This window comes from Pinus tabuliformis, chromosome 7 (assembly GCF_031772625.1).
Source record: "Pinus tabuliformis cultivar Carrire ecotype Pingquan chromosome 7, CPIR1, whole genome shotgun sequence".
Classification (NCBI taxonomy): domain Eukaryota; kingdom Viridiplantae; phylum Streptophyta; class Pinopsida; order Pinales; family Pinaceae; genus Pinus; species Pinus tabuliformis.
In genome coordinates this window covers 221737291-221750517 of record NC_142293.1, presented here as the reverse complement: position 1 = coordinate 221750517, position 13227 = coordinate 221737291, and the positions used below count along the sequence as shown (strand labels likewise).

At 41.0% G+C, this 13227-nt stretch overlaps 1 protein-coding gene across 1 annotated transcript in view; it reads left to right on the top strand.

The window, feature by feature from the left end:
• LOC149246654 (chloroplast stem-loop binding protein of 41 kDa b, chloroplastic-like) overlaps positions 1 to 13227 on the top strand; it is a 57092-nt gene that overhangs the window by 16584 nt on the left and 27281 nt on the right. The window lies entirely within an intron of this gene.

The following is a 13227-nucleotide window of genomic DNA, read 5'->3' as shown; positions in this document are numbered from 1 at the left end:
GATTAATTAATCAGTTTTCCTAAGTTTAGACTTAGGAAACATTAAAAAATAGGCTAATAATCTAATTAAGTCATCTTTAGGTGGAATTTCCAGAAACGATTTCTGGATTTTGGAGATCTCATGTATTCTAGCCTCTCCACCAAATTTCGTGGCTAGAAGACATCCGATGCTACAAAAACTAACAGTGAAGGTGTTTGGGGAAGCAATCCACACTTTTAGATCAAATTGTTAAGGGTTCCCATTGTGCAAGGAGCATGTAGCTCAATTGTAATGCAGCTCATTGGCGAGGAGCAAGTATGTTTTGGTTCCTGCACTGTTATTTCGGCAAGTAGGCTTGAGGTGGTTAGGAGGCCTCAACTAAAGTGTGTTGTGATGGGAGAGGGGTGTTGGAGGTAGGAATCTACACATTTAGATAAAACCATGATGGTTCCCATCACGAAAGGAACATGTAACTCAATGGTAGAGTAGCTCATCGGCCCAGAGCATATCCTATGTTTGATTCCTAGCCTGGTATTAGGGCTAGGTAGGTTCTGTTAGCCTCCTATTGCAATAGGTTTCATATTTCATGATTGACTGTTTTACATGCCAAATATGTCATCTTTTCATGCTGCAAGGTTCCATATTTCCAAGAAGTCCCATTTTGAAGAATCATACCATTTTTGAAGAGTTTTTACAGTTAAGGGAAAGCCAAACAACTTAATCTTGGCTTCCCTAGGTTTAAATTGCTTGTTTTAGAAGATAGAGAATGAATATCTGTCCAAACAGCTTAAGCTTGGCAGATCAGTAGCTAGGTAGAGAAATGAAGGAGCCCAACTGCTTAATCTGGGCCCTTGGAAGATATAAGGGTACATTTAGATAGGAGGGCAGTCAAAAGAAAAGAAGATAATCAGGGTCTGCAAGTCTAAGTGCACCCATTCAAAAGGAGGAAAAAATGCTAGGTAAGTAGGCTGGGTAAGTAGTTTTGTGGTTGCAGAATCAAACTATGTGATCCATTTCATGTTTTCAAGTGTTATATCCATTCAGATCACAATTACAAGGCAATTTTCATTTGGAGGAGCTCAAACGAGGCATGTCTAATTCCCCCTTCTTCTTATTCCCCAAATCACTCACTAACATCCCCTTGAGGACCTTGGGATCTGCCCAACCAGTCCTGTTACCACTTCATTTTTGTAAAATACTAAGTCAGGCTTTGACTTTCTTCAGTGAAAAGAAGCCACATTTCTTGTGTAAAAATCATTTCTCCGCAGTCCATTCACTTCATATGCCTAAGTTTCAGTTCACAAACTTAGCCCCCTACACTTCACCTCACAAATTCATATTAACTTCTAACATTATTATGTAAATCCCTATCTATTTCCCCTTCCCTTACTAAAAAGCACTAAATAGCTCCCCTATGTACATATCCCCTCCCTCTGGTTGAAAGATAACCTTGACTATGCTTGGGAATTGCTAAGTTTGCCTGAAACTTAGCCAGAACCCTCGGTTGCCTCTCAAACCATCTTCTAAATGCATTAGGACTCATTCCTATGCATAAAATTCCCCTCCAAATGTATAAAATCCATCTTTGGCCGTGTTTTACCTTTCCCAAGGCATAAACCCCTTTTTTTGGCCATAAACCCTTCTCAAAGCACATAAAACCCCTCTCAAGTGCCTTTGAACTCCTCCTAAGCGTGAAATTCCTTTTTTAGGTTATCGGACCCCTTCCGAGGCCTCAAAAACCCACAATTCTGCGTTAACCAAAGTTTGAAAGCCCCCGTCATATAAATATTAATTTAATATTCGGGCGGGCCCCCGCACATAAACCTGCCGCCAGCTCCGCACTCCGTCAGCCCTCCGATCCGCCCTCCCAGATCCAACGACCATTGGCGATTTCAGAGCCGCCCCGTCACTCGACAGTTAGCGTCCGATAGCACGGCGGTTTTTCCGTCGTACAGAAGGATGCGTGTCCGCCCTTTATTGCATCGGAGCCATTCTGACAGATACCGCCCTCGTACAGAAGGCGGTCCGATGAAACCACAAACCGCCTTCTGTCTCTCCGCCCCTGACGTCAGCGCCACATCAGCACTACGTCACCTCTGCGTCGACCCCCCACTGCTACGTGTCACTGCCACCGCATCTGCCTTCGTCAGCCGCCACGTCACCCTGCCGTATTGGGACCCATGCTGACGTCATCACCAAGAAAGGCGTGAAGGGCGCAAATCGCAGCAAAGGATGCCCAGAATGAAAAACTGAGGCAGTTTTTGATGCGCGATTAGCGCTTAGAAAAAATGATCAAAATGGAAGATTGCCTATTGCTCGACTACTAGTAGGCCCGAAAATTCGCAATTTGACAGGATTTCTTCATGTAGGTTCAGAAAATGGGCGATTTGACAGTTTCAAGCATATCAAGGGAGAGAAAGTGGCCCGAATCAACTGTGAAAGAGTATCAGAGGAAAGATGAAGCCCAGATTAAATTGAAGAGTATCAGTGAAGCGGCAAAGAGTATCAGATCGGCAATACCAAAGCAGGTGAACATTAAAGGCCCCCAAGCAAAGTCAAAGAAAGCGGTGAAGCCATTTAAGGCTCTCAGATCACAGTTAATGCACATCAAAGCCACTCAAGAGCAGGGGATCAAAGCCCAAAGCACAGTTATGGCTAAATGAACAACACAGAGCCATAAGGACAGATATTAACTCATTTTGATACAACTGCCTCCAGCGCAGCTCAAAAGATATTTTCTTGCATTAATTTCAGGACAAGATTAGGTTAAAGAACTCATTTCCCTCAGACATGTTTAAGGTCTGCTGTAATAGATATTTTTGGATATTTTCCCTATATAAACCACCCTAATTCATTGTTTAAAGGGTTGGTTGGTTGATAATCCTCATTCTGGACTTGCGCTGTATTTTTGAGAAGCTCTGTAATCAAAGACTGCTGGAATGCTTTGGATGAAGAATTGACTGTTGTGTTATTTAATGGCCAAAGAGTGACTGTGGAATTCCTGTGCTACTACATGGCTCAATAAGTGTTTTCCTACCTCTGTTTACAGTTTACATATGTTTATGCACCATTGTGTTACCATCTAAATAACAAGAAAGAAGAATAGCTTAGGTTTTGCTTGACTGCACCCTATGCTCAGTTCTGGTTATTTCTATATGTTTTCTTCAGAAATGGTTATGAATATGCATACTTAAATGATCATGTTTACCCTGTTTCTTTCACATATGACTGTTATTTAGGAATTCTTGACTGCTCCTAGACAAACTTTCATCCACCTTCCCTCTCTGTTAGCTAATGAAAGATTCTTAGTTGCCTTTCATTTCTGATCTTCATTCCATCTTTATTCCAGCCTGATATTGTTCTATGTGTAACTATCCTGCTCCGTATTCCTCTTGCGACCAAGAAAACGCAACAGCAAGCCCTAATCCATGATTCCATGCCCAATGGTTTGAACTTCTCACACTATGCATCTCAAATCTACTTGAAAACATCATCCTTCCCACCAAAATCAAAACAAAACCCATGTACACCATAACTAGCCTAAAATCAACCCAAAACAAAGCTAAATTTTAAAGAGAGAGCCCTCTCTGACTGCAGGTAGGCTAGGACCCGCAGCCCAAAGATTGGTTTGTGGTTACCTCGGTCTTATCCCTTAAGGAGCCAAGGGACAACCTGAGTGATAACATCATTGGTGACTCCGCTAGGGACCTTATTCAGAAAATTCCAAAAAACAAGTTAGAAGCTGGCTCCCAAGAAGAAAACACATAATACTAGGTCAAATCCAGACCCAAATCCACCAGCTGTTTTTGAAAATCCCAATTTAATCTCTAGAAACCTTAGCAAACAAAAACAAGAAGAGGTTGCTGATTCTAGTCCTGAAACAGTTCAGCCAAGCTGTTTTCCAACCCCTGTTAAAGTTTTGTTTCGTTCAACCCCTACTTCCCCTTGTTCATCATCCACTTCTCCAAGCACCTTTTCCACACCTCCATTCACTGCGCATACTACCACTACCACCACTGTTATTACAGCTCTTCCAGCTGTTCCAGTTGTTCCACTTATCCCTGTAAATATGGCTAACAGATATGCACCCTTACAGTTACCTGCAAATCCAGGGGCTATGCCTCAGGACTATCAAACCAAAATCACATACTTTGATGCCATTGGTTCTGGCACAGCCCTGCAACATACCAAGAAAATGCAGGACTATTTTGAGAGTTATGAAATAGATGATGATAGTGTAAGAATGAAGATTTTTGTCCAAAGTTTAACAGGAGATGTAAGGCCTTGGTTTAGAGCACTTGCTGCAAATTCCATAGCTGACCCAGAGGCCCTTTACCAAACATTTCTTAACAGATGGGAGAAGAAGGACCCTCTGCACATATTATCCGAGTATGACACTATCAAAAGAGGCCCTCAAGAAGCTGTCTTAGACTATTGTGCCAGGTTTAACAATGTTTATAACGCTATTCCACAAAACCTTAGACCTCCACCTGATCTTGCTTTATACAAATTCCCTGATGGATTTGATTCAGACATGGCTTATCAGTTAAGGGAAAGAGCCCCTCAAACCTTAGCAGACATGCAGAATGTAGCTGTTAGTGTGGAGGCAAATCTGATTGCCAAGCGAAATAGAGCAAGAGCTGAGAGAAGAACCACTTTCAAAGATGAACCTTCAGCCTTTGAGCAAAAATTGGACACAATCATCAAAGGTATGGACAACTTTGAAAATAGAATGGGAACTATTGAAAGAAAAGCCTCATGGGAAGGATAGCAAAACAATCCTATCAGAAATCCAAACTTTAGAAAAAATCAGAACCCAAACGTTGGAAGGGCAAGTCCTGACCATGATATAAGACCTCCTTTTCATGAAAACTATGCTGAAGCATCCACATCTAGTGAGCAGATAGAGGACACTCACATAAACTTGATGGGTTTGAAAAGTGAACAACAAGTATTTCTAACCCAAGAAGACCAAGATGACCATGATATAAATCAATTTCAGACCAAGTCTGGAGAGTCATTTGACTTCAAACAAGGCTATGATTCAGCTGTCTACGAAGTCCATAAATAATACAAATTGAGAACAAGAACCATTGATGTGTCTGATCCCATCAAGCCAAAGGATGCAAAGCTAGCTAAGAAAGTAAAGGACAAGGCCGCTATCACAGAACCTGCTGATAAAACAGACCCAAAATTAAAAGAAGTGACCATAGAGGATGTATCTGACATGCAGCCCTCTAATAACCAGCCTTTTGTATCCTTTCCCTCAAAAGACAATGTAAATAGTACTCCTCAAAGCCTTCCCAAAACAGAGCAATCTCAAGAAATCACTGATAACCAAGAGAAGATCACTGAAGATACAATTGAAAAGGGAAAATCTGCCAGTCACAATACTAAAACACAGTCAGAAAAACCGTTTGATTTAGAAGCAGAAATTGGTAAATTAAAGATATCTATTCCTCTCTCTGAGCTTGCCAAACATGATGTGTACAGACAACAAATCAAAAGATCACTGCAAATGCCAGAGAATAGGGATGATGTTAATGTCTTAGATAATCAACCTGAATTACTTTTTGGTCCTGAGGTCAATGGTAAATCAGGACATGGAGCTGTTCTACCCTTTTATGTCAGTTTGCACATTCATGATAAAGTGTTGCACAATGCTATGTTTGATTCAGGTGCTTCACACAATCTAATGCCTAAAAGGTGCTTCACACAATCTAATGCCTAAAGCTGTAATGGAGAAGCTAAACCTTGATGTCACTAGACCCTACAAAGGCTTATTCTCATTTGATTCTAGTCAGGTCAAGTGTTTAGGCTTAATCAAAGACCTGTGTGTGTCTTTAGTCCAATTTCCCAACAAAACGATCCTAATGGACGTGGTGGCTGCTGACATTCCACCAAAGTATGGCATGCTCTTATCAAGATCTTGGGGAGCAAAACTCCAAGGATCTCTCCAACTAGACCTCTCTTATGCCACTATTTCAGTCTTTGGGCAACCAAAGAGACTATATAGAGAAACACTGATGAAGTATGTGGTAAGTAGTGAGGAAAAACCCCAAAACTTTCCCATTTACTCAATCCATTCTGATATGGATTCCTTTATACTGTTCAATGATGACAGCTGCCCTCCCACTGATGAGAAGCCTTTGCCTTTAGAACAAGAAACATGTATCAATCAAGAGTCAGTTGCCCATACCCATGAAACTATTAAAACAATTAGTGCAACCAGCATACAAGAAGAACCACATGAAGCACAAAACCAAGGTCCACCCAATCCTAAAATGACTGAAACTCTTAATACTAACCACGAGCAAGAAATCACATGGTATTTAGAGTTTGATGGTTCTGTTAATAAGCTAGGAGCAAGGGCAGGAATATGGATTCACAATACACATAACAGCCATGCAGAGGGTCATGCTTACAGACTAAATTTCAAATGCACCAATAACATGGCAGAGTATGAAGCTCTCTTTTTAGGCCTTAAAATTCTCAAAGCTCTAGGAGCTGCAAAAGTGTCCATTCTAGGTGACTCCGATTTAATCATTCAACATATGAAAGGTAACTTTGTTACTAATGACAATAGGCTAAGAGCGTATAGGTCTGCTGCCACAGAAATACTCAATTCCTTCACCGAAACCAAGCTTGCTAAGATTTCTAGAAACCATAACATGCATGCTCATAGTCTAGCTACTTTTGCTAGCACTTGCAAGCTGCCCTTTGAGCCCAATTACCACTTTATTGCTGAGGTAAAGCACATGCCTGCTGTCCCTAACAATATCAAAGATTGGCAAGTGTTTGAGGATGATGCTCAAATCAACAATTTTCTTACCTTACAGCAAGAATTCTCAAGCTCAAACATTGATGAAGATGCCATGGATGACTCACAACAGCAAATGAGCCAAAATGAGCAAACTATAACAGCTGAAGCAGCAAATCAAATGCTGCACCCAACCATTTTTTATGAGAAAAACATGCAAGAGCTGAAGCAAATGCATTTAGATGAAATAGCTGAAGCAGAGGCTGAAGTCATTGATTTAAAAGACAACTTTCTACCTGCTGGCCTCACTCCACTAGAAGACATATTTGATTCAAACGATGTCCCCAAAAAGCCAAAGATGCAGCCCTCAAACGCTGCTGTGGAAGACTGTAATATCGGGACAGCAGAGAAGCCCAAAATGATTAAACTATCTAAATCTTTGCCTCCCGATCAAAAACCAAAATATGTTGATTTATTTAAAGAGTTCCAAGATGTATTTGCCTGGAGTTATGAGGACCTTAAGTCCTATGACACCTCCGTTATTCAACATACCATTCCCTTAAAGCCAAATCAAAAGCCCTTCAAACAGAAACTAAGGAGAATCAATCCCGTGCTTCTCCCTTTGATTGAGAAAGAAGTGAAAAGAATGTTTGAAGCTGGTATCATAGCACCCATTAGATTTTCAGAATGGGTATCCAATCTTGTTCCCACAAGGAAGAAAACAGGGGAGATTAGACTATGTGTGGACTTAAGAAATGTGAACCAAGTCTCCATTAAAGATCACTACCCACTGCCAAAAATGGACCACATTCTACAAAGAGTAGTGGGGTCTTCAAGAATTTCTTTGCTAGATGGCTTTTCAGGTTTTAATCAAATACTTGTTCACCTGGATGACCAAGACAAGACAACCTTTATAACACCGTGGGGAACATTTAAGTATGTGAAGATGCCTTTCGGACTAAAGAATGTAGGTGCTGCCTTTCAAAGGGCCATGGACATTGCATTTTCCAAGGAAATCCATGATTTCCTAGTGGTTTACCTTGATGACCTTACTCCTTTCTCAAAATCTGATCAAGAGCACCTAAAACATTTGAGACAAGTGTTCCTAACATGTAAGAAATATGGCATCTCCTTGAACCCCAAGAAGTTTTTATTTGGCCTTGAAGAAGGCAAATTACTAGGCCATATCATTTCAAAAGATGGGATTAGAATTGATCCTGAAAGAATTCAAGCCATCCTTCAAATCCCTTATCCAAGAAACATCAAAGAGTTGCAAGCATTCCTAGGAAAGTTCAATTTCCTAAGGAGATTTATCCCAAACTTGGCCGAGCTGATAAGAATGCTAAATAAAATGTTAAAGAAGGATTCCAAGGTAAAATGGACTTTAGAGGCCAAGCAAGCCTTTGAGGGCATAAAATCCGCCTTAACACAAGCCCTAGTCCTCACAAGTCCTCAATTTGATAAGGATTTCATCATTTTTTCATTTGCATCTGAACACACCATTGCTGTTATCCTTTTGTAGAAAGATGATCAGGGAAATGAAAAGCCAATTGCATTTTTCAGCCGAGCCCTTAGAGATGCACCCTTGAAGTACCAAATCATGAGAAGCAAGCATATGCCCTTGTTAAAGCAATCAAAGATTTCAGAATTTACATTTTATATTCACATGTGATTGCTTATGTACCAAATGTTGTTGTGAAAGACATATTAACTCAAGAGGGCATAAAAGGCAAAAGAGGCAAATGGATTGTCAATATCCTTGAGTATGACATTGAGATAAAACCCACCAAGCTGATAAAGGGACAAGGTTTAGCCAAACTGATGTCCAAAACCAATTTTCAAGCCTTAGATATTAATCAATTGGACAATGAACAGGAGCTGGCGACTCCACAGATCAGTCAAGCTTTTTTGCAAGCCCCATGGTATGCTGATATATGTTTTATATTGTTAAACTTGTGTGCTCCTCCACGGTTGTCCAGAACCAAAAAGGGATTTTAAAAAATGAAAGCATTAAAGTTTTGTGTCTTAGATAGTGCCTTGTTTTGGAAAAATCATGAAGGAATATTGCTGAATTGTCTAACTATGAATGAAACTGACAGTGTCATGAAAGAATTCCATGCAGGGCACTGTGGAGGGCACTTATATTGGAAGTCCACTACTGATAAGATACTAAGGGTTGGTTTCTACTGGCCCTCTTTGTTTGCTGATGTGAGAAAGTTTGCTGTTTCATGCCACAAATGCCAAATCTTTGAAGGCAAAAGAAAGCTCTTGCCCTTGCCCCTTAAGCCCATTTCAACCGAGAAGCCTTTTCAACAATGGGGTCTTGACTTCATTGGAGAAATCCATCCATCCTCTTCTGGCCAGCATAAGTGGATTCTAACAGCCACAGATTACTTTACCAAGTGGATTGAAGCCATCCCATGTAGGCAAGCCAATGACTCCACTATCATCCAATTCCTTGAAACCAACATTTTGTCCAGATTTGGCTGTCCTGAGAAGATCATTACAGATAACGCCGCTGCCTTCAAATCCAAGAAAATGATCAATTTTTGCCACAAATTCCACATTACCTTAGGTCACTCCACAGCCTATTACCCTCAAGGTAATGGCTTGGCTGAATCATCCAACAAAAGTTTGATTAACATCATTAAGAAAGTCTTGGAGGAGAACAAGAAGAATTGGCACAAAAAGCTTGTAAATGCCCTATGGGCAGACAGATTGTCAACCAAGAGATCCATTGGGATGAGCCCATATGAGTTAGTCTATGGCATGGAGGCCAAGTTCCCCTCTTCTTTGGGAATCCCTGTTATCAAATTGTTGCAAGAGATTCAGGCAGAACCAAATGATATCCAAAGAAGAATAAACCAAACCATCCATTTGCAGCAAACAAGAGAGCAAGTGTATGACAGAGCTCAGATTTTACAAGAGAAGCTCAAGAAAATGTTTGACAAAAGAACCAAGGCTGAAGATTTTTGCATAGGCAACAAAGTCTTAAGATGGGATTCAAGAAGAGAGGACAAAGGAAAGCATGGCAAGTTTGATTTCCTGTGGAAAGGCCCCTTTATTATTTCTGCTGTTCAAGGTAACAACACATATTTTCTGAGGAGTTTGGATGGCAGCACAACTGAAGAAGGCCCTATCAATGGCCGAATGCTAAAGCACTATCATGATCCCTTTTGTTGAATGCAACACAACTCTGTATACTATCTGTACATTAATATTTGAATTTTCAACACTTTTTCTTATAGCAGGCCAATAAGAGGGAACAATGCAGCAAATTTTGAAGGAAAGATCAAAGAAAGCTCTATTTCAGATCTCTGTTTTTGAAATAATTCCAAAGAAGTGCTCAAGCAGATTTCAATATGTTTAGAAACACCCAAAAGGCAAGAAGCAGAGCTGTAATGTTTCGGCAATTCAGCTCAAAAGGACACTGCATATCAGCTTATAAGAATTCAGTCGAAGGCATTGAGAAGAAGGAGAATTTTAGTTTACAACAACAATTGAAGATCAAGGCATTCTGACCTGCTGTTTTTGGCTTTTCACCTTGAAAAACCATCCCCAAGTGGAGCCACTGTTAGCCTCCTATTGCAATAGGTTTCATATTTCATGATTGACTGTTTTACATGCCAAATATGTCATCTTTTCATGCTGCAAGGTTCCATATTTCCAAGAAGTTCCATTTTGAAGAATCATACCATTTTTGAAGAGTTTTTACAGTTAAGGGAAAGCCAAACAGCTTAATCTTGGCTTCCCTAGGTTTAAATTGCTTGTTTTAGAAGATAGAGAATGAATATCTGTCCAAACAGCTTAAGCTTGGCAGATCAGTAGCTAGGTAGAGAAATGAAGGAGCCCAACTGCTTAATCTGGGCCCTTGGAAGATATAAGGGTACATTTAGATAGGAGGGCAGTCAAAAGAAAAGAAGATAATCAGGGTCTGCAAGTCTAAGTGCACCCATTCAAAAGGAAGAAAAAATGCTAGGTAAGTAGGCTGGGTAAGTAGTTTTGTGGTTGCAGAATCAAACTATGTTATCCATTTCATGTTTTCAAGTGTTATATCCATTCAGATCACAATTACAAGGCAATTTTCATTTGGAGGAGCTCAAACGAGGCATGTCTAACTCCCCCTTCTTCTTATTCCCCAAATCACTCACTAACATCCCCTTGAGGACCTTGGGATCTGCCCAACCAGTCCTGTTACCACTTCATTTTTGTAAAATACTAAGTCAAGCTTTGACTTTCTTCAGTGAAAAGAAGCCACATTTCTTGTGTAAAAATCATTTCTCCGCAGTCCATTCACTTCCTATGCCTAAGTTTCAGTTCACAAACTTAGCCCCCTACACTTCACCTCACAAATTCATATTAACTTCTAACATTATTATGTAAATCCCTATCTATTTCCCCTTCCCCTTACTAAAAAGCACTAAATAGCTCCCCTATGTACATATCCCCTCCCTCTGGTTGAAAGATAACCTTGACTATACTTGGGAATTGCTAAGTTTGCCTGAAACTTAGCCAGAACCCTTGGTTGCCTCGCAAACTATCTTCTAAATGCATTAGGACTCATTCCTATGCATAAAATTCCCCTCCAAATGTATAAAATCCATCTTTGCCTGTGTTTTACCTTTCCCAAGGCATAAACCCCTTTTTTGGCCATAAACCCTTCTCAAAGCACATAAAACCCCTCTCAAGTGCCTTTGAACTCCTCCTAAGCGTGAAATTCCTTTTTTAGGTTATCGGACCCCTTCCGAGGCCTCAAAAACCCACAATTTTGCGTTAACCAAAGTTTTTTGAACCCCCGCCATATAAATATTAATTTAATATTTGAGCGAGCCCCCGCACATAAACCTGCCGCTAGCTCCGCACTCCGACAGCCCTCCGATCCGCCCTCCCAGATCCAACGGCCATCGGCGATTTCGGAGCCGCCCCGTCACTCGACAGTTAGCGTCCGATAGCACGGCGGTTTTGCCGTCGTACAGAAGGACGCGTGTCCGCCCTTTATTGCATCGGAGCCATTCTGACAGATACCGCCCTCGTACAGAAGGCGGTCCGATGAAACCACAAACCGCCTTCTATCTCTCCGCCCCTGACGTCAGCGCCACGTCAGCACTACGTCACCTCTGCATCAATCCCCCACTGCTACGTGTCACTGCCACCGCATCTGCCTTCGTCAGCCGCCACGTCACCCTGCCGTACTGCCACGTCACACTGCCGTACTAGGACCCATGCTGACGTCATCACCAAGAAAGGCGTGAAGGGCGCAAATCGCAGCAAAGGATGCCCGGAATGAAAAACTGAGGCAGTTTTTGATGCGCAATTAGCGCTTAGAAAAAATGATCAAAATGGAAGGCTGCCTATTGCTTGGCTACCAGCAGGCCCGAAAATTCGCAATTTGACAGGATTTCTTCATGTAGGTTCAAAAAATGGGCGATTTGACAGTTTCAAGAATATCAAGGGAGAGAAAGTGGCCCGAATCAACTGTGAAAGAGTATCAGAGGAAAGATGAAGCCCAGATTAAATTGAAGAGTATCAGTGAAGCGGCAAAGAGTATCAGATCGGCAATACCAAAGCAGGTGAACATTAAAGGCCCCCAAGCAAAGTCAAAGAAAGTGGTGAAGCCATTTAAGGCTCTCAGATCACAGTTAATGCACATCAAAGCCACTCAAGAGCAGGGGATCAAAGCCCAAAGCACAGTTATGGCTAAATGAACAGCACAGAGCCATAAGGACAGATATTAACTCATTTTGATACAGCTGCCTCCAGCGCAGCTCAAAAGATATTTTCTTGCATTAATTTCAGGACAAGATTAGGTTAAAGAACTCATTTCCCTTAGACCTGTTTAAGGTCTGCTATAATAGATATTTTTGGATATTTTCCCTATATAAACCACCCTAATTCATTGTTTAAAGGGTTGGTTGGTTGATAATCCTCATTCTGGACTTGCGCTGTATTTTTGAGAAGCTCTGTAATCAAAGACTGCTGGAATGCTTTGGATGAAGAATTGACTGTTGTGTTATTTAATGGCCAAAGAGTGACTGTGGAATTCCTGTGCTACTACATGGCTCAATAAGTGTTCTCCTACGTCTGTTTACAGTTTACATATGTTTATGCACCATTGTGTTACCATCTAAATAACAAGAAAGAAGAATAGCTTAGGTTTTGCTTGACTGCACCCTATGCTCAGTTCTAGTTATTTCTATATGTTTTCTTCAGAAATGGTTATGAATATGCATACTTAAATGATCATGTTTACCCTGTTTCTTTCACATATGACTGTTATTTAGGAATTCTTGACTGCTCCTAGACAAACTTTCATCCACCTTCCCTCTCTGTTAGCTAATGAAAGATTCTTAGTTGCCTTTCATTTCTGACCTTCATTCCATCTTTATTCCAGCCTGATATTGTTCTATGTGTAGCTATCCTGCTCCATATTCCTCTTGTGACCAAGAAAACGCAATAGCAAGCCCTAATCCATGACTCCATGCCCAATG